Genomic DNA, 21,292 nt, shown 5'->3' on the forward strand with positions numbered 1-21,292 from the left:
TAACGAATGTTGGTATACAAAAACTTTAAATAAATAAATAAATAAAATATTCAAGCATTGGCTGTATAATCCATATAAACAATGTATTGATTCACCACACCTGACACTGACAGCGTTTCACTATAAACGGATGCTTCGGGGTATTTTCTGAAAACATATAACAGAAGCCATCAACATGATATGCTGTACATTAAAAAATCTTTCTGATGCGGTGTAATGCAAATAAGCACTTCTTCACGAACCAGTCTGTGATCAATGGCGACACAATTCAAAGTAAATGCTTCTTGCCCTATTTGCAGTCAGCTGAGCCTACATCAACCAATCATTTCTCTTTACAATCGACCAATCAAATGGACACCATTCTTCTTAAAACTATACCATTGGTCATTTTTTCATGCAGTTTAGATTGAGTCCCACTCCACTGCCACATTCAATCCTCCCAGTTCCACAATAGCTAGATGGAATAGCCATTGCTGCTCCCTCCTCATAAGGTATGCATCGGTATTGCCCCCTCGATGATTTTACTACTTCAATTACATGACATTGGAGCTACTCAAAAGCTGATTATTTTTGAAACAGTGATCCACCATTGGCGCTGTACTTTTTCTTAACCTTAGACAACTTCTGTGCTTGTTCAATCTCGTACATAACATTCTTGTTTTGCCAATGTAAATGAGATCCTAGGACATTTAACCAAATATACATCAGAAGCTGTTGCACAAGTAGAGAACCCTTTCAGTTCATATTGTTTATTAGTCTTCGGATCTTTAAAAGATTTCATTTTGGACTCATGATTGAAACTGCAGGACTCTTAAGGCAATTACCCAGTTGAGTTTAAATATCTGCACTGAGGTCCTTTCCTTCTATACATGGCATAGCGCATGTGTTTTTGGGACTCATTTTTATGTAATTTCTGGTCTCATGTTAGTTCTGGTCTCTTATGCAACTTCTTTTGTAAACCATCATCTTCATAACATGTAAATGATTTTAAATTAATAAAAATAAACAATATCCAATTGGATAACGTGGTCCCTGCCCACCTATGATACCACTTTTGGTCTTAAATCTTGCTTTGCCCCAAACACTTTTCGTTGAATCTTGACTAAATTGCAAGCTCCACTTAGCACAGACTTATGAGCTATAGAAATCAATAGTAGTAGCAATGCTGACTTCATTTTCAGCAGCCACAAGTGTTTATAGTGAGGTTCTTTGTTTCAGAGCTGTTCTAATAAATATACCATTAGAACACAAAACTTTGGTACGGGTAAAGCAATCAAAGTGAATAAGAGTGAGGTACATGCAGTTTGAACAAAGAGTAACACACCACACACAGAGATGAAGCAAATAAAATGTCTTTTTTGTAATCCAAACTCAAACAATTCTAGTCAACAGTCCATAACAGCAGAAATCTGTCCCCCGACACAATTGTGTTTCATGTCTGGGCTGCAGCGGGAGGGACAGGGTACTGTGAAATTAGACACAGAGATAAAGGCATTTAAGAAAAGTGCAATGTATGGAGACAAAATACAACCAAAGCCATCCAGGAAAGAAGTATCCCAACAGAACTGTACCTGAATATAAGAAAAGTCATACAGAGGCCCGCTGGCCGTTACAGTATGGAGAGCAGGGATGCTAAAGAAGGTTGAAAACTGCAGCAAAGCTAGTCCAGTGGTTCTTCACAACCAATGGCAACAGGCGATGAAAGGGAAAGGGAGGGGGTGCCAAAATGTCTAGAAATTACGCAAGTCTAACAAAACACATGCACTAAGAAGTTCATCATAAAAGCAGAGAGGAGACAGGAAAACAGAGCCATGACTGACGTCTGCATAGTAATACATTGCATAATCAGCAAACAGGGTATAGAGGGACGACATCATAAATGAATGGAGACGATGTCCATAGAATGCAGGGGAACATGGAGTCAATAGAAGAGCGACCCATCTCACTGCAAATGGATGTAACAAACAGCCACCATTGCAGGCAGTATTCTAAGGTAGCCTTGCTCCAGTCTTCCATGAAGTTTTTGTTGTATTTCGTATAATCAGAAAGTGCAGAGTTTTCAGTTACCAGAAAGATGGCATCTGTAGAAATGAAAAATTTAAATGGAAACTGAAAACTAGTTCAAGTTGGTTATCTGTTTTATATTTTAACATGTGCAAAGTGGAAGTTTGGTACATTGCTATAGTCAGAAAAATGTACAATTATAAAAGCAAGTTTGCTTACCGTAAACAATGTTTCCGTAGATAGCAGGATGAATTAGCCATGCTGTCATGGGATCTGTCAATCAGGCCCGGGAGGCGGAGCTTGTCAAAGCAGAGAACAGAGCTTTGCTCTCTGCGGCTGCGCGTATGTTCCCGTGCAGGAAAGTAACGGACTCTCCTCAGTCTGTAATAAAGCTGTAGTGTAGTCGAAGACTAGGTGACTGTCAGGGAGGAGGGTGGGTCAGCATGGCTAATTCATCCTGCTATCTACGGAAACATCGTTTACGGTAAGCAAACTTGCTTTTTCCCGTCGATAGCAGGGCTGAATTAGCCATGCTGTCATGGGAGTCCAAAGCTCCCGATCACGTCATTTATGACATATATGGTTGGACGTGATCTTTGACAGTGTGGCAGTCACCGTGGACAGGAGGATAGAGATTGCAGTATTGCTTGCCCTATCTTCGCATCCGTGGCTGCTTGCTGGTCAAGGCAGTAATGAGATGTGAAGGTATGCAGTGATGACCATGTAGCTGCCTTGCAAATGTCTATGGGTTGCACATTCTTCAGGTGTGCTAAGGATGTTGCTACTGCTCTGACTTGGTGAGCTTTAGGAGTAGACTGTAAATGTAAATTCTGTTTGTCATAGCAGAATTTGATGCACTGCGCTATCCAACTGGAGATGGTGTGTTTAGCCACTGGCAGTCCAGGTGCCTTCGGGTCGTAGGAAACAAAGAGTTGAGAAACACGGGAGTCCGAGTTCGTCCTTTCTTTGTAGTGTGTTAAAGCTCTTTTGCAATCCAGTGTGTGCAGTAGTTTTTCCCTATCGTTTGCATTAGGTTTAGGGAAAAAAGTTGGTAATTCCATTGTCTGATTGAGATGGAATGGGGTAACTACTTTCGGTAGGAAGGAAGGGTGAGTTCGTAGAACTACCTTTTGTTGATGAAATTGCAAGTATGGAGGATAATGGACCAAAGCTTGTAACTCACTAACTCTTCGTGCTGATGTTACCGCAACCAGGAATACCACCTTCCAAGTGAGGTATTTAATGTGTGCTGAGTCCATGGGTTCAAATGGGGAAAGCATGAGCTGTTCCAGAACTATGTTGAGGTTCCATGGAACTGGAGGTTTGGATACCGGAGGACGAATGTGTGTTAAACCCTTTATGAAACGAATCAGTAATGAGTGATTGGATATAGGAATGTCATTGATTGGTCTATGATAGGCGCCTATGGCACTGAGGTGAACTCTGATGGATGATGTTGCTAGACCAGCTACATATAGTGTATAAAGATAATCAATGAGCAATTCCGGGGAACAGTCCAATGGTGGCACATCTTTGGAAGTGCACCAGGCAGAGTAGCGTTTCCATTTATAGCTATAATTTTTCCTGGTTGAGAGTTTCCTTGATTGTAACAAAATGAATTGTGCTGAAGTGGAAACTCCTTGTTCTGTTAGAAGGAGCCTTTCAATCTCCAAGCTGTCAAGTGTAGAGATGAATGTAGCGGGTGTAGTAGTGTTCCTTGATCTTGGCTGAGAAGATCTTGACGATTCCGTAATAGAATTGGATCCTTGATGGATAGTCGAAGTAGGAAACTGTACCATGGTTGCCTCGGCCATGCCGGGGCTATGAGTATCAGTTGAGCCTTGTCCGCTATGCACTTCTGAATTGTTCTTGTTATGAGAGGTATGGGAGGAAAGGCATAGAGAAGGCCTGTCGTCCACGGAATGAGGAAGGCATCTTGAGCAATCCTGAATTGGCTTGGTCTTATCGAGCAGAATTTGGGAACTTGAGAATTGATCTCTGTTGCAAAGAGATCTATGGAAGGTGTCCCCCATTGCAGAAATATGTCCTGGACTACTTCTGTATTGAGTGTCCATTCGTGGGGATGAAAGATGCGGCTTAGCCTGTTCGCTCTTGTGTTTGCAACTCCCGGTAGATAAGTTGCTTGCAGATGTATGCAATTCTTGTGAGCGTGCTCGAAGATTGTCAGGGTCTCCTTGCAGAGGGACCATGAACCGGACCCTCCTTGTTTGTTGATGTAAAACATCGCTACTTGGTTGTCTGTGTAGATCATGACCCTGCGTCCCTTCAGGTGGTCTTGAAAGACTAGCAATGCATTGCGAATTGCTCTGAGTTCCAATAGATTTATTTGTAGATTCTGTTCTGAGAGTGTCCATAACCCTTGGGTTTCGTAAGTCTCGAGGTGTGCACCCCATCCCTTGCGAGAAGCATCTGTGGTTAGGACTGCATTGTGAGATGGGGGGCTGAAAAACGCTCCTTTGGACAGGGTAGAGTCTAGGAGCCACCATGCTATATCTTTTTTCATCTCTGTGGTCAGCGATACCTTCTGCGTCAATGGTTGTGAATGCTGTTTCCATTGGCGCTTTAGACCCCATTGCCAGGCGTCTCATGTGTAGCCTGGTATTGGGAACCATGAAATTCGCCGCTGCCATGTGGCCTAGAATTACTAGGACTTGTCTTGCTGACGGCTTGTGAGTATGTTTCAAGGTGTGTAGAAGTTGACGGAAATGTGATATTCTGTCGTCTGGGAGGTACGCTCTGTTGCATGTAGTGTCCAGGCATGCGCCTATGAACTGCAACTGTTGTGTTGGCTGTAGGTGTGATTTCTGAAAGTTGATTACTAATCCTAGTTCTTGCAAACAGTGTATCACCCGATGGAGGTGATCCAGTAAAATGTTTGGAGTTGAGGCTATTATGAGCCAATCGTCCAGATATGGAAAGATGGTTATACCTTGTTTCCTGAGATGAGCCACCACCACTATCATGCATTTGGTGAATACCCTGGGTGCAGCAGATAGCCCAAAGGGAAGAACTTTGTACTGGTAGTGTTGATGTCTGTAGCGAAAGCACAGGTAACGCCACGAGGATGGATGGATTGGAATGTGTGTGTAAGCATCCTTCAGGTCGATGGAGCACATCCAATCGTTGGTTTGAATGAGTGGAAGAATTGACTTCAACGATACCATTTTGAATTTCTCCTTGGTGAGAAATTTGTTCAACTCCCTTAGGTCTAGTATGGGTCGAAGGCCCCCCGACTTCTTGGGTATGAGGAGGTACGGGGAATAGAATGCTGCTAATTTGGAGTGTGGGTGGATTAGTCGAATTGCTTGTTGTTTGCGAAGTAAAGCAATTTCCTCCCCCAGTTGTGGATGGGAATTGTAAATCTTGAGTGTGGAAAGATGAGGCAATATGGGTTTTGTTACAAATTAGAGTTGGTAGCCTTGACGTACTATCTCCAGAACCCATTGATCCGATGTTATTCTTTCCCATGCTTTCAGGCAAGCACGAATTCTGCCTGGAGGAGCTTGATGTGGTGGTGGTGGTGGCTGAGTAATTAAAAAGATGACGTCGCTTTTGCTGCAGTAGTCGGCTGTTGTGCCTGCTGCCTCTGGTTACGTGGATTACCTCTTCGTTGATTTGAGGTATTGTTTAGTGGAGCAGGACGCTGGTAGGCAGGGTATGACTGCGTACGAAAAGATTGATAAGATCTATAGGGTCTTCTGGCATATGATTGCCTACGAGTAGACCCCACATAACGTGTAGTCGAGTAAATAGGATTCGATGCTAGCGATTGTACTGCTAGAGCTTCGTCTTTAATTTTAGTTACTGCATCCTGAAATTTCTCTCCAAACAGGTTATCTCCTGTACATAGGAGGTTTGTTAGTTTCTTGTGCAAGTCTTCACGTATCGAACTTGAACGTAACCATGCTAGTCTGCGGGCTGCAATGGCTGTTGCAGATGCCCTGGATGATGTTTCATGTGCTTCATAGATTGACCTCAAGAGGTGTCGAAGAACATTCCTCCATGTCATGAAGAGGCTGAGGTATCTGTTCTGCCATTGAGGAATGAGTACCTTTCATAGCTTGCATGCACTCATAGAGGTACTGCACCATGTAAAACTGATGTTGCATAATTCGTGCAGTTAACATCGAGTTATGGTATATTTTCCTGCCAAACTAGTCTAAATATTTGTTGTCTTTCCCCGGTGGGAAAGTGGTATGCAATTTTGTTTTCTTGAACTTTTGCATCGCCGACTCTACTACAATCGATGCGTGAGGCAGTTGTGGTAGAGTGTATAGTGATGTTTTCTTCATACGAAATTTTATGTCTGTTTTCCTGGAAACGGCTGCTATTGTGTAAGGGGCCTCCCAGGATTTTTGTAAGACTGAATGCAGGATATCTTGTGGTGGAAGAGAAGTTGGTTCCACCTGAGTATCAAAAATCTTTAGAAGACCGAGTGTTTCTGCCCTAAGGTCTGTTTCTTTTTGGACCTCTGGATGTAGAATGGTACCCATTTTTTCTAGGAATTTTGGGTATGTAAAGTCTTCAGGAGGGGAATACAGCTCCTGTATGTTGTCCTGCAGATCTGAGAGACATCCCACTGATGATGATGGGGATGTTTGTATTGAAGGAGAATCTAAAGATGTCTCATGGATATGAGTTGGCGAGGCTGGTTGGTTTATCATGGGAGATGTCTGTTCTGCAGACCGCTCTTCATTAGACTGTGCTTCGTATTTCGTAGCATCGTCATCAGCAATATTAGTCATTTGGAATGATGATTGAAGCGTCTCGTAAAACCCTGCTAAAGATTGAGACAGTTGAAAAAATGCTTCTCGTGTATGAGAGGGCATTACCATACGACTGTCTTGTTGTTGCTTGATACTTGTTTGAGGTGAAGTTGTAGGAACTTCCTTATCTTTTTGTCGTGTATTGACTGAAGAATTCCTTAAATCTTCCGAATCTGAAGAGGTGTTAGAGGAAAATATTTGTACTATTTCTCTTTTTAAGCAGGTAGTGGTTTTAAGAGATGATTTAGAAGTCGAAGGACTTATCTCCCATGTAGCACTCCTCTTTGGTAATTTAGTACGGTGGGAGTGTCTTGAATACTTGTGATAGTCATCAGAAGATGTATCAGTATCCATGGTTTCAGTGTCTGGAGCAGAGCTGTGTGAAGGGTATCGTTTCCGCTTCAAGCTCGCTGTTAATTTTATGATTGAATATGGTTTTCACGCACAGATTTTGAACTATGCGCTGAGTTAGATTTATGCGCGGATATATGCTTACGCGCAGATGTAGAGTTATGCGCGGGTATGCGCGCATTCGCGACAGTCGACTTATGCGCACTTGTATATCTGTGCGCGGAAGTATATTTATGCGCATTTGTAGGTTTATGCGCATATATTTTTGATGCGGCGCGCACATGGGTTTTCGGCGCCGATGTGTTAGGCGCCGTGCGCATAAGTTTCTTGTAATTCGGCGCCGTACGCACAGGCTTCTCCGGCGCCGTGCGCGTAACTTTTCCGTGCGGTGGTTTCTTCTGCACCATGCGCGCCGGAAGCTGTGTGCACGCAGACTCCGTCCTCGGTGCCAGTATGTTAGTCTGCGTAGACGGCGCCATAGGCGCAGAAGTCTTCGGCGCCGAGGGTTCCTCCTCCGATGAGGTATGTTGCGGCTCTATAGGCACTGGGGATTTATGAGAACCCACTGGCCTTTGATTTTTTGCTTTCCTCTTACCTCCTAGAGTGGAGGACTTAGGATCAGACGGCAAAGGTTTCTTTTTCGATGGAGCCGATGAAGTTAACGGACCAGGCGATGAATGAGCCTCCGACAGATCGCGAGAGGCAAAAAGTTCCTGAAGCCTATAGGCCCTTTGTTTTAATGCTCTTGGTGACATTTTCGAGCAAAACTCACAATTCTCTGTATGGTGATGTGGTCCAAGACATTGATAACATCGGTCGTGTCCATCCGTGACCGACATTATTTTTCCACATTGACAGGGTTTGAACCCGGTTTTCACATTTTATTTCTGTTTTTAAAACTGAGGAGAAAAACAGCTCCGCGTGTGATCCCGCTCGCGGAAAAAACAGACTGAGGAGAGTCCGTTACTTTCCTGCGCGGGAACACACGTGCAGCCGCAGAGAGCAAAGCTCTGTTCTCTGCTTTGACAAGCTCCGCCTCCCGGGCCTGATTGACAGATCCCATGACAGCATGGCTAATTCAGCCTTGCTATCGACGGGAAATGTACTATATTTTTTGGTTTGCACATCCCTTCTCAAATATATTTATAAATGATGTTTTTACTTAGGATGAAATGAATTGAGATCTTTCTTCACTTTCATGTGATTCTGCAACCTTTGTTTGCGTTTACTGCACAGCTGGATGGTTTTTATCTCGCTCACTTACCAGCATCATGTATGCCCAAGATGATAAAGTGGGAAATTGATAGTACAAAGGAAAATCTTTAAAGGACAGTACATTAATCTGCCCACTGGGTGCCAGTGTTGCCCACTGATTAAATTAGAAGAGCTGAATGCTTGGCACTCAGATACATACTCCAGACATAAAGTAACTTTTATGTGAGATGATTTAGAATTTCCCAACTTTAGGGCAGAATGTTATCTTTATGCTTTTCTCTTCAGTAATAATATATTTCCTAAAATATCCAACTTAATTTAATCTTCACATTCTGTTCAATATTTCCTGGCTAGACAGGCACTTCCTAGCAGATTGCAGTAAGGTTATGACAGCCACTGGCAGAGATAAAGTGAATTACGACAGTAACAGTTAAATTAATAGGTTGAGGTGTCATATGTATACATATTGAAAGCTAAAAATGTTGGGGTAAATAACAAAGAGAAATGCCACATATCTTTAGCGTCTGCCATGTGGGGACAGCAGCAAAGGCTGTTTTGTTGGCTTATAGGATGGATGTGAAATGTCCTTAGCCTTGCTGGTTGAAGAACCACGTTCCTGGTTAATGACAATGCTATGTATAATCAGCAAAAAGAGCTAGATGGAAAACTTAATCTTGTAAACTAATGATGCCGCCATCCCTATGTGACATCCCCTAATGATACTAAGTTTCGCTTGAACTTTGTGCATAGTGGTTGTTGGGTTCTTTTGGATAGGTAATGCTATGTAATCATTAGTGGCCTGCAAAGGTTGGAGGAAGAGTTCCACAGTTCAGGGGTCACTCTCTTTTGAAGGTCCTGGGTCCATTTTTGTTTGTGTTTTGTTTTTTCCAATTAGAGGGTCTTGAGAGAAGGAGTGGATAGATGCTGCTTTTGGCTTGATCGGTGGTTTCCACTCATCTGTTAAGTCAGTAGGGGTGATGGCCTTCGTTGCGTTGTATGTGACGGCAGTGAGTTTAGGAGGGGGAGGGAGTCCTGTTTGCCTTTCTGTGGCTAATGCTGTTTCTGGCAGCTGCATTTTGGAACGTTTTGTAGTTTCTTTTGCAGTAGCTCCACACAGATGGCATTTCAGTACTCAGAGTAAGCAGCACTGATTGTACAACAGTGTTGAAGTTTTTTAGTTTTATTTATTTAAAATATTTATAACCTGCACTAATCGCAAAATGTTCGAGTCAGGATGCCATAGAAACATTCATAAACATTACATTTAAAAACAGGATGCACAGACATGGACTGCTTCTGATACATAGGTAAGGATCTTCTTTTTAGTTTACTTTAAATGGAAATTTCTCAGTTTATTAAAAAAAAAAAAAAAAAAAAGGGAGAAAATCAGTGGAAAAATATTAGTTGACTTTTTCCCTGCTGATTTTCTCCCAGTTTTGTTTGTTACAAATACGGAGAAATTGCTGGGATAAATAAAAAGTGAAAACTAAGGTCCCTATATATGGGTCATCTTAATGCAATAATTGAAAAAAAGCTGACAAGACAAATTTATAACCAGGGGATTAAAACCCACTGAATTACACTTCAGCACTGCCTGGGAATACCTTTGTAAACATGAGTGTGTTAAGTGCTTCCTGAAAGTCAGGGTGACCTGTGGTAACTTGCACTCAGTTTCTTCGTTTCCATCTTGTAATCATTTGGGATAGTCCATGTTTATCCAACACTCCTATGAATTTCCATTACAGTTCTCTCTTTCACCACCTCTTTGGGGATGGCTTTCCATGCATCCACTATCCTTTTTGAAAAACATTTTTCCTGATGATGTTTGAGTCTACCACCTTGGAGATTCATATGACCCATAGTTCTGTAGTTTGCTTTCTATCAAAAATGTTGATTCTTATGCATTAATACTCCAAGTATGTGGAGCTCTTTATTATATCCTCCCAGTCTCCTCTCCTCTAGGTTATACATATTTAGGCCCTCAAGTCTCTTCTCATGTGTCTTGGTGCAGACCTACATCATTTTGGTTGCCTTTCTCTGGACCACTTCTATCCTATCAACTTTGTTAGAGATACAGTTTCCAGAACTGAACACAGTACTCTAGGTGAGGCCTTGCCAATGACCTGTATGGAGGCATTTTCACCTCCTTTTTCCTTGTTGGTTATACTTCTCTATATGCAGCCCAGTATCTCTCTGACTCGTCACCTCCTTGTCATATATTTTTTTTAAAATGTATCCTGCACTAGACCCAGGGTTCAAGGTTAGATACAATGCAACTGTCATAAAAATTACATTTAAACACGATAATCACAGAGGAGGGACTCAAGATGGCATTGAGTGAGGATGCTGTTTTGAGATTGCTCCTGAATAATCTATTTCCTGTCATAATTTCAGTGATTTTTTCCAATAGTTAAACAATGAGGAAGGCTGCAGAGATTTCCCCCTACTCACCCTCAGAGTCCTTCCATGCATTAATTGACAATTACAAAGCTTTTTCTTACTTCCTCTCCTTCTGGGCTTACCTTTGTTGCCACTGCTGCTGAGGGAGCAGAGCACCGGTTAGAAGTTAGCACTATCTCGCTTAGCCCTGATGATAGAATTCTCCCCTCCCTGGAGTGTATGGTGACGCCGCTGTCTGTTGCTGCGATTCCGGTCAGGATAACCCGTATGCAGACAGGAGGGGTTCAGCGGCATCTATGCACAACAGGATGGAGGTCATTTAAGGAGGTGGTACTGAAGTTCTGCAGGCTACTGGGGGCACAGAAGAAGCCATAAGTGAGGCAGATGCTTCAGTCGCAGTCACGGGGGCTTCAGTGTTGGCATCAACCAGAGTCCATAGAGGTGAGCAAGCTGCAGTTCCAGGTTTCGGCCCTGCCATTTCTAAACCATCCTGATATGTGTGCCTGAGCTTGAGACCAACATGGAAGACGGCAAGTGACCCAGAATCCTCTGCTAACTTAGCTTTTCTGGCTATGTGACCTTTAAATGCCTGACCTGGAGGAATATCAAGGACACCTGGACAGCAGTTGAAGCTGGCGACAATTTGTTATGCCTAATTATAGGGTCACAAAAGCAGAAGGCAAAGGTTAGAACCTCAGGCTAGAATGTTGGTTACAGGGGCATCTGTAAACACAGCCTAAGATATAACGATTGCCCTGAACAGCAAGATTTTAGCAGAACAAAGGATTATCTAAAGAGTGATGGTAAATGGGCCTGAACTTGGAGAACTGGTCAGGGTAGTTTAGGGATACTCTATCATGCTGTTGACATGACAACCTATGTAAATGATACTCCAGGTGGTCATGCAACTTAAGAATTTTTGACCTAGTACTGTATTGTATTTTACCTATAAAAGAAGGATCAGTTCATGTATACAACCAGATGCTGGTGGTCAATGTGTCAGAGAAAGGGCATCCAGCATCTCCCAGGAATACTTATATTGCTCAATAAAAAATGATGCTTTCTACAAAATCTAAGTGTTCTTGTATCCATGGGTAGCGTCATAAAGCGTGTTTTGGCGCTTAACATTTTGGCATCCCAGATGGGATCTAGCGGTGGCTGTGGCCACCGTGCATTGTGCAGTCTTGCATCTGAATCTGGTGGACAGGCTCAGACCCAACACTGGTACTCTGACATTAATTGGCTCTCATCCGAAGGAAGTTACCCAGATAAAGATTTCTCAATGTCTGATTATTGCATAGTGATTCATAGAAACATAGAAACATAGAAATGACGGCAGAAGAAGACCAAACGGCCCATCCAGTCTGCCCAGCAGGCACAGAAGATTTCTGGATGTCTATTTAGAAGTAATACCCGGAGACAAAAGAGATAGAGGGCTCGCACCACTGTGGTAAGCGAAAGACAGATCTGTATGTAAGTATAATTTTGTAGTTAGCAAGTAAAAGAGTCTCTTTGGCCAATTGTAGATAAAAGTGCACTATTTATTTTGATTTGTTGTGGGGACGCCTACTCATTTTTAGATTTATTTTATTATACTTAATGAAAACTTATTAGGAGGGATTCTGGTTCATTTGCCTGTATATTTGTTAATAAATTTGTACTGGAAAACAATACGAAGAGGTTTAAGATAGCAACAATTAGTCCTTTATTTTAAGTCCTTGCCTTGCTTGCAGGGCTGTGGGATTATTAGAGGAGCATAAAAAGGGAACGTTTTTGGGAAAGCATTGTTTGGAATCTTGTTTTCTGTTTGTCTGATTGCTGCCACATGTAATGCATTGCAGTGAGTGCGGTCTCAATTTACAATTGCCGTGGAAGTTTCAAAACTTGAAAGGGCACTGGGACCTGGAAAGTTAACTGTGTTGTAAGAGGAAGTGGGAGGTATGTAAAGCTGAAAGTTATTCTTATGCGCAGGTGGAAACAGTGGGGAGAACTGGTTTAAATGAATTGCTTTTTCTGTTTGAAAGTTATAAACAGACTGATGAGGAATTAAAGTTGTGGAGAAATGAGTTGATTTTTACAGAAAGTGAATTTAGTTTAGAATTTTATTTATCGTGTTTTGTATACCGTCATTCGGTTTCGCCATCAGAATGGTTTACAGAATCATGAACAGGTTGTATAAACCTCATCACAGCATCTTATGTAGCGTAAGTTGGTTACAAATAATAGTTATTAATTGTAAGGGTCATATACAGTAAAGATCTTATGTACAGCAAAGATATTACATATATACTGTTACATATAGGCTTGGGTTAATAAGTGAGGGAGAGGGGAAGGTGTTTAGGTTGGGTGAGATATACATTTGGATCTGTAACAGCAAGGGGGTTTGACAATTCAAAGTGTCTTTCTGATGAAGTAATATATACTATATGAGGTCGGATGTGTTAAGCGTTCTTTGGTAGATCTAGGGATGTAGCATGTTTCTTGTTGTTGGGTTGTGTGTGTACTTGGTGGGCTGGTTGATTGAGTGAATCTGCGTAGGCTCTAGTGAACAGCCAGGTTTTCAGGTCTTTTTTGAACATTTTGATGCTTGGTTGAGTTCTTATTCCAGTTGGTTTTGTGTTCCATAGTGTGGGGCTGGCGATGGATATGGCTCTCTCAAGTGTTGTGTTCAGTCGAGTGGTTCTTGCATGAGGGATTTTGAGGAGGCCTTTATTCATTTAGCGTAGGTTCCATTTTGGAGTGTGTATAATGATGGATTTGCTTAGCCAATTGTTTTGTTGTCCTATGATTATTTTATGCAGGGTTGTAAGAACTCTGTATTCTATTCGGTATTTTATTGGGAGCCAGTGTAATGAGATGAGTGTTGGTGCAATGTGTTCAAATTTTTTTGATCAGTCGGAATTCTGGCAGCTGTGTTCTGTATGATTTGGAGAGGACGGATGGTAGCAAAAGGTAGTCCAAGGAGTAGGGCATTGCAGTAGACTAGGTTGGAGAAGATGAGTAGTTGCAGGACTGTTCTGAAACCATCTTGTGTAAGGAATGGTTTAAGATGTCTGAGTGTCAGTAGTTTGTGATATCCTTCCTTTATCTTGTTGGTTATATGGGTTTTGAAGGATAGTTATATAGAAACATAGAAATGACGGCAGAAGAAGACCAAACGGTCCATCCAGTCTGCCCAGCAAGCTTCACACATTTTTTCTCTCATACTTATCTGTTTCTCTTAGCTCTTGGTTCTATTTCCCTTCCACCCCCACCATTAATGTAGAGAGCAGTGATGGAGCTGCATCCAAGTGAAATATCTAGCTTGATTAGTTAGGGGTAGTAGGGGTACTAAGCGCCGCAATAAGCAAGCTACACCCATGCTTATTTGTTTTACTCAGACTATGTTATACAGCCTCTTTGTCAATGGTGATTCCTAGATTTCGCGTATGAGTGACAGGTGAGATTACTCTTTTTGGGTTTTCTGTTTTGAGCAGCTTCATGAGGGCGGTGTGGTTTTTTTTGTCTAGGATGATTAATTCAGTTTTATCGGTTTATTATGAGTTTCAGGTCATTTAGTTGCTTTTTTATTTCCGAGACATAAAAACATAAGAACAATGCCATACTGGGTCAGACCAAGGGTCCATCAAGCCCAGCATCCTGTTTCCAACAGTGGCCAATCCAGACCATAAGAACCTGGCAAGTACCCAAAAACTAAGTCTATTCCATGTTACCGTTGCTAGTAATAGCGGTGGTTATTATCTAAGTCAACTTAATTAATAGCAGGTAATGGACATCTCCTCCAAGAACTTATCCAATCCTTTTTTAAACATAGCTATACTAACTGCACTAACCATATCCTCTGGCAACAAATTCCAGAGTTTAATTGTGCGTTGAGTGAAAAAGAACTTTCTCCAATTAGTTTTAAATGTGCCACATGCTAACTTCATGGAGTGCCCCCTAGTCTTTCTATTATCCGAAAGAGTAAAAAAACGATTCACATCTACCCGTTCTAGACCTCTCATGATTTTAAACACCTCTATCATATCCCTCCTCAGCCATCTCTTCTCCAAGCTGAAAAGTCCTAACCTCTTTAGTCTTTCCTCATAGGGGAGCTGTTCCATTCCCTTTAGCATTTTGGTAGCCCTTCTCTGTACCTTCTCCATCTCAATTATATCTTTTTTGAGATGCGGCGACCAGAATTGTATACAATATTCAAGGTGCGGTCTCACCATGGAGCGATACAGAGGCATTATGACATTTTCCGTTTTATTCACCATTCCCTTTCTAATAATTCCCAACATTGTTTGCTTTTTGACTGCCGCAACACACTGAACCGATGATTTCAATGTGTTATCCACTATGACACCTAGATCTTTCTTGGGTGGTAGCATCTAATATGGAACCTAACATTGTGTAATTATAGCATGGCTTATTTTTCCCTATATGCATCACCTTGCACTTGTTCACATTAAATTTCGCCTGCCATTTAGATGCCCAATTTTCCAGTCTCACAAGGTCTTCCTGCAATTTATCACAATCTGCTTGTGATTTAACTACTCTGAACAATTTTGTATCATCGGCATATTTGATTATCTCACTCGTATTTCTTTCCAGATCATTTATAAATATATTGAAAAGTAAGGGTCCCAGTACAGATCCCTGAGGCACTCCAATGCCCACTCCCTTCCACTGAGAAAATTGTCCATTTAATCCTACTCTCTGTTTCCTGTCTTCTAGCCAGTTTGTAATCCCAAAAGGACATCGCCACCTATCCCATGACTTTTTATTTTTCCTAGAAGCCTCTCATGAGGAACTTTGTCAAATGCCTTCTGAAAATCCAAGTACACTACATCTACCGGTTCACCTTTATCCACATGTTTATTAACTCCTTCAAAAAAGTGAAGCAGATTTGTGAGGCAAGACTTGCCTTAGGTAAAGCCATGCTGACTTTGTTCCATTAATCCATGTCTTTCTATATGCTTCAACTCTGTGTTCACTAAAGAAGACCCTGGAGAAGGACCATCTCTACACAACAAGAAACTGGAGGGAAGTGGAATGGATATAAATCCTTTTACAGTAGAAAATGTGTGGGAAGAGCTAAAGAACCTGAAAGTGGACAAAGCCATGGGGCCTGATGGGATTCATCCAAGGATTTTGAGGGAGCTCAGAGATGTTCTGGCAGCTCCGCTGTGTGACCTGTTCAATAGATCCCTAGAAACGGGAGTGGTGCCAAGTGATTGGAGAAGAGTGGTGGTGGTCCCGCTTCACAAGAGTGGGAACAGGGAGGAGGCTGGCAACTACAGACCGGTTAGCCTCACTTCGGTGGTGGGAAAAGTAATGGAGTCACTGCTGAAAGAGAGAATAGTGAACTATCTACAGTCCGGAGAATTGATGGACCAGAGGCAACATGGATTCACCAGGGGAAGATCCTGTCAGACAAATCTGATTAACTTTTTTGACTGGGTAACCAAGGAATTGGATCGAGGAAGAGCGCTTGATATCATATACTTGGATTTCAGCAAAGCTTTTGATACGGTTCCGCACAGGAGACTGGTGAATAAAACCAGAAGCTTAGGAGTGAGGGCCGAGGTGGTGACCTGGATTGCAAATTGGCTGACAGACAGAAGACAATGTGTGATGGTAAATGGAACCTTCTCTGAAGAGAGAGCGGTTTTAAGTGGTGTACCGCAAGGATCGGTGTTGGGACCGGTCCTGTTCAATATCTTTGTGAGCGACATTGTGGACGGGATAGAAGGTAAGGTTTGTCTTTTTGCGGATGACACGAAGATCAGCAACAGAGTGGACACGCCGGAAGGAGTGGAGAGAATGAGACGGGATCTAAGGAAACTGGAAGAGTGGTCGAAGATATGGCAGCTCAGATTCAATGCAAAGAAGTGCAAAGTCATGCATATGGGGAGTGGAAATCCGAATGAACTGTATTCGATGGGGGGGGAAAAGCTGATGTGCACGGAGCAGGAGAGGGACCTTGGGGTGATAGTGTCTAATGATATGAAGTCTGCGAAACAATGCGACAAGGCGATAGCAAAAGCCAGAAGAATGCTGGGCTGCATAGAGAGAGGAATATCGAGTAAGAAAAGGGAAGTGATTATTCCCTTGTACAGGTCCTTGGTGAGGCCTCATCTGGAATACTGTGTTCAGTTCTGGAGACCGTATCTACAAAAAGACAAGGACAAGATGGAAGCGGTACAGAGAAGGGCGACCAGGAAGGTGGAGGATCTTCATCGCATGACGTACGAGGAGAGATTGAAGAATCTAAATATGTACACCCTGGAGGAAAGGAGGAGCAGAGGTGATATGATACAGACTTTCAGATACTTGAAAGGTTTTAATGATCCAAAGACAACGACAAACCTGTTCCGTAGGAAAAAAATCAGCAGAACCAGGGGTCACGATTTGAAGCTCCAGGGAGGAAGATTCAGAACCAATGTCAGGAAGTATTTCTTCACAGAGAGGGTGGTGGACGCCTGGAATGCCCTTCCGGAGGATGTGGTGAAGACCAGAACTGTGAAGGACTTCAAAGGGGCGTGGGATAAACACCTTGGATCCATAAAGTCAAGAGGCCGCCAATGAAGAGTGGGTGACTCACCAGAATGACAGCTACTGCCTGGAGACAATACCCTTATTCAATAAACATACACATGCTTACTGTGACTCCAACATCGCTCTAAGCTTCAACAGCAAGAGGAAATGTGGAAAAATGGATTTACACTCACAAAGAGGGGAGTAGCTGGCTTGTTACGGCGGTTACTACCCCAAACCAAATAAGCCTGATACTTCACCTTCAATGCATATACAGCATAGTTCTCTGCTTCAACGACAGGGGAGAAGAAAAAAGGGTTCGCACTCACAAAGCGGGGAGTAGCTGGCTTGTTACGGCGGTTACTACCCCAACCAAATGTGTCTGATACTTCACTTTCGATGCATATCCAGCATGGCTCTCTGCTTCAACGGCATGGGAGAAGACTGATACATCACGCATTTCCAGCATAGCTCCCTGCTTCAACAGCAGGGGAGAAGAAAAACAACCAATAAGGACTGTATAACATAGTCTGGGTAAAACAAATAAGCATGGGTGTAGCTTGCTTATTGTGGCGGTTACTACCCCTACTACCCCTAACTAATCAAGCTAGATATTTCAATGGTGGGGGAGGAAGGTAAATAGAACCAAGAGCTAAGAGAAACAGATAAGTATGAGAGAAAAAATGTGTGAAGCTTGCTGGGCAGACTGGATGGGCCGTTTGGTCTTCTTCTGCCGTCATTTCTATGTTTCTATGTTTCTATGTTTCTATATATGTTCTGTGATTTTGATGTTTAGAACACTTTCCACTATTTTTCCTGGTACTGAAGTCAGGCTAACCGGTCTGTAATTTCCCGGATCTCCCCTGGAGCTCTTATTAAATATGGGGTTACATTGGCTATCCTCCAGTCTTCAGGTACAATGGATGATTTTAATGGTAGGTTACAAATTTTTACTAATAGGTCTGAAATTTCATTTTTTAGTTCCTTCAGAACTCTGGTGTGTATACCATCCGGTCCGGGTGATTTACTACTCTTCAGTTTATTAATCAGGTCTACCACATCTTCTAGGTTCACCGTGATTTCGTTCAGTCCATCTGAATCATTACCCATGAAAACCTTCTCCAGTACGGGTACCTCCCCAACATCCTCTTCAGTAAACACCGAAGAAAAGAAATCATTTAATCTTTCCGCGATTGCCTTATCTTCTCTAAGTGCCCCTTTAACCACTCGATCATCTAACGGTCCAAATGACTCCCTCACAGGCTTTCTGCTTCGGATATATTTTAAAAGGTTTTTACTGTGAGTTTTTGCCTCTATGGCCAACTTCTTTTCAAATTCTCTCTTAGCTTGTCATATCAATGTCTTACATTTAACTTGCCAATGTTTATGCATTTTCCTATTTTCCTCTGTTGGATCCTTCTTCCAATTTTTGAATGAAGATCTTTTGGCTAAAATAGCTTCTTTCACCTCCCCTTTTAACCATGCCGGTAATCATTTTGCTTTCTTTCCACCTTTCTTAATGTGTGGAATACATCTGGATTGTGCTTCTAGAAAGGTATTTTTTAACAATGACCACGCCTCTTGCACACTTTTTACTTTTGTAGTTGCTCCTTTCAGTTTTTTTCTAACTATTTTTCTCATTTTATCAAAGTTTCCCTTTTGAAAGTTTAGCACGAGAGCCGTGGATTTGCTTACTATCCCCCTTCCAGTCATTAATTCAAATTTGATCATAGTATGATCACTATTGCCAAGTGGCCCCACCACCGTTACCTCTCTCACCAAATCTTGTGCTCCACTGAGAATTAGATCTAAAATTGATCCCTCTCGCGTCGGTTCCTGAACCAATTGCTCCATAAAGCTATCATTTATTCCATCCAGGAACTTTATATCTGTAGCGTGTCCCGATGATACATTTACCCAGTCAATATTGGGGTAATTGAAGTCTCCCATTATTACCGCATTACCAATTTGGTTAGCTTCCCTAATTTCTCTTAGCATTTCACTGTCAGTCTCACCATCTTGACCAGGTGGACGGTAGTATACTCCTATCACTATAGTCTTCCCCGACACACAAGGGATTTCTACCCATAAAGATTCAATTGTGCATTTAGACTCATGCAGGATGTTTATCCTGTTGGACTCTATGCCATCCCGGACATAAAGCGCTACACCGCTTCCCGGGTGCTCCTCTCTGTCATTGTGATATAATTTGTACCCCGTTATAGCACTGTCCCATTGGTTGTCCTCCTTCCACTGTGTCTCTGAGATGCCAATTAAGTCTATGTCATCATTCACTGCTATACATTCTAATTCTCCCATCTTACTTCTTAGACTTCTGGCATTAGCATACAAATATTTCAAAGATAGATAGCTGTTCTATAGCTCTTCTATTGTATGTATCTTCCAGAGTATTCTGTATAGGGACTAGTATTTGTATATCATCAGCGTTTAGGAAGTTGGTCAGACCAAGACATTCTAGTGTATGACAGATAGGGAGAAGGTATATGTTGAAGAGTGTAGCTGATAGAGCGGATCCTTGTTTAACTCCTGTGTTGAGGTTTACTTTATTCGAGAGGTTGTTGTTGTACATTACTTGGAAATTTCTATGTGATAGGTAGGAGGAGAACCATTTCAATGTGTTACCCATGATTCCTATTTCAGATAGTCTGTCGATTAGGATGGAATGGTTGACTGTCGAAAGCAGCTGATAGATCCAGGAGGATTAATAGGTAGCTTTGTCCTTTGTCAAATCCTCTGAGCACTGTGTCATTTAGTGAGAGCAGGAGAGATTCTGTGCTTAAGTTGTTCCTGAATCCGAATTGAGAAGGGTGAAGAATGTTGTTCGTGTCGAGGTAGTCGGAGAGTTGGGTTTGGGCGATTTTCTCTAAGATTTTTGCAATGAACAGTAAGTTTGATATAGGTTGGTAGTTTTGAATGTTCTCCGGGTCTAGGTTGTTCTTTTTTATTAATGGTTTGATGATTGCTGATTTTAAGCATTCAGGGTATTTCCCTTCGGTGAGGGAAAGGTTGACTATGTCTGTTATTGTTTAGTTTATTGAGTTTACAATCAGTTTAATTGTCTGAATGGGGATACTATCGATAGGGTGGCATACTGGGATTCATTTCTTTGATTATATTTTGGATTTCAAGAGAGGAGGCAGTGTCAAAGTTAGTCCATGTTGATGTAATTGTCCAATGCAATTTTGGGGTTTGGGTGTGTGTGTTGTTGGTGATGGAGTTGTTTATTAGTTTTTTTTTATTTTTTCAGTGAAATATTTTGCAAATTCATTGCTGTTTGTGCTGGAAGGTGTTCTTAGTTCATTTGGTGGTTTGGTGAGGCTTTGTACGATGTTGAATAGCATTCTGGTGTTATGGTGGTATTTATTTATTTTATTCGAATAGAAATCTTTTTTTGCATTATGTATTAGGTTTTTTTTATAGTTTGCTAGGTGGGTTCGGTAGGCATTGAGTAGTGGGTCAGTTTTGTTCTTGAGCCAGGATCTCTCTTTTTTTTCCTGAGTTCTCATTTGGCTGATCTTATGCTATTGTTGTACCATCGATTTTGATATTTTGGGTTTTTTATTGACTTTATGATGGTGGGGTTTATTCTATCTGCTATGTCTTTGGTGATGTTGAGCCATGAGTTTGTGGCTGTTTCTGCATTTGTAAAGTCAATGTTTGTGAATTAATCTTGTAGATTTTGTTGCAGTGTTTCACTATCAAAGGGGGGGGCAGTATGTGAAGGTTCTTATGTTGTTTTTGGTGGGTTTCGTGTTGTAGGTAAGGGAGGCGTGGATGAGGGAGTGGTCTGACCAAGGGATTTCAGTTGTTTTGGTTTGGTGTGTATCCCAGGTGTCTGTGTTGATAAAAATTAGATCAGGGGTGTGTCCTGCTTTGTGAGTTGGTCCCTCGACGATTTGTTCTAGTCCCATTGTTGCTAGTGCATCTGTGATTGTTTTGCATGTGGCTGTGAGAGGGTGGGGGTCCATATGCAAGTTGAGATCTCCTAAGAT

The sequence above is a fragment of the Rhinatrema bivittatum genome, chromosome 4 (genome assembly GCF_901001135.1).
Source record: "Rhinatrema bivittatum chromosome 4, aRhiBiv1.1, whole genome shotgun sequence".
NCBI lineage: Eukaryota > Metazoa > Chordata > Amphibia > Gymnophiona > Rhinatrematidae > Rhinatrema > Rhinatrema bivittatum.